Below are 1,648 nucleotides of genomic sequence, written 5' to 3' on the forward strand. Positions count from 1 at the left end.
GATTTTCTGTCACGTGAGGCTCGCTTTTCCCTCGGTGCATGCTGGGAGTTGAAGTTCTGGGAGTGGGAAAGGACTCCCAATTTCTGTCACGTACATGCCTTGCAGCCTATCCTATGATCCAAAAGATAGACTGATATTCTCAGATGCACCAAAGGATGCTGTCTTGTCACTGCTGTTGATTGTCCTGCCCATTCTGTTCACCTCCCAAATATAGAAATAAGAATAAAAATGTCTCAGGCCACTCCTGACAAAATATATGAATATATAACTGGAAACCATAGTGTGCAAAATGGAAGAGGATATAATGAAATGGAAGAGGGTGTAATGATTTGTGTACATATATTCTATTTGTGTACTATTAGCAAGATAAATGACCTCCACCCCAGGACTTCAACATGGGATTAAAAACTGAAATGCCCTAAAGAGGGATCTGAGGGGCAAAGAATAAGAGATAGAGTATAGCCTTAGAATAATACAGAATGAAGAGACACTTCTTCTGGCAGCAGATGCTGGATCATAAAACCTGCCCTCCCTTGCATCCATAAACTGGGTGACTGCCCTTAGATACAGTAGAGGATGCTCTCATCTCACCAAAACAGAAATAAAATTGAATTGCTGGCACAGTCAACTTCTGTAGGTGGTGGGTGTGGACACCATTGTGTCCTTTGTTCCAGACAGTAAAATGCTTTGGTCCTTTTCCATGATCTTACCATAACCTAGAGTTTTTTTCAAGACAATGCTAGAGAAAAGAGAATAAAGATAATGAATTATGAAGAACAGGTATCAGAAAACATGGATAATTAGACCATATAGAATACATAGAGTTCTATCATATATCAGTGCAAAAATGCGAGACTAGAAGAGCTTGCAAAGATCTAGAGACATGGCAGCTATACTTATTCAATCCCACCAGAGAATTCAGAAACTTTTACAAAGAAAATTCAAACTGTCTCTTCTTCTCTCAATGAGCTCACAACTTAAAAACAAAGTATGGGTAAAACAATGAATGGTGAGAGGAGGAACACAGAGGGAAAAATATATGGGCCTCTGTGCTCAGAATTAATAGGAGGTGGTAAAGCAGTAGGAGTGGTAGACACACCAGTTTCTTATGTAAAACTTTTTACAACCCACAGGCAAGCTTTACAGGAATATGGAAGGGTGATCATGGTGTAAAGTACTTAAATGCTACAATCCTACTTTGTGCAAATGAAGTTGACCAAAGTGGAAGATTTCTGTAAACACGCATAGGATCAGGTTGTAAAGCAGCTTGGGCCAGAAGATTATCTTAATTTCCAAAAACAACTGCAGAGCCAAGACATCTCTGCAAAACATAATCTTTAGAACATACTGTACTCCAGATAAGCCTGTAAATATACTTCCTGATCAAATAAACCTAAAATAACTAAATATTAAGATCACTTGATACATATACTGCTTAAGTTTTAAGTTCTTGTTTCAGTTGCAGATCTGAATTTAAAACACAAATATGGATGACTCCAGATGGAAGGCTCCTGACGTTAACAGTCAAAAAGCATAATACAGCTATCCCATGTTCCCTTCCCTATTGTTTATTTTTACTGGAAAGAAACAAATAGAAGTGGTAAGAAAGAAGATAGAGTTACAGGTCACACCTGAATAAATTAACTCA

Source organism: Sceloporus undulatus, chromosome 6 (assembly GCF_019175285.1).
Source record: "Sceloporus undulatus isolate JIND9_A2432 ecotype Alabama chromosome 6, SceUnd_v1.1, whole genome shotgun sequence".
In the NCBI taxonomy this organism is placed as follows: Eukaryota; Metazoa; Chordata; class Lepidosauria; order Squamata; family Phrynosomatidae; genus Sceloporus; species Sceloporus undulatus.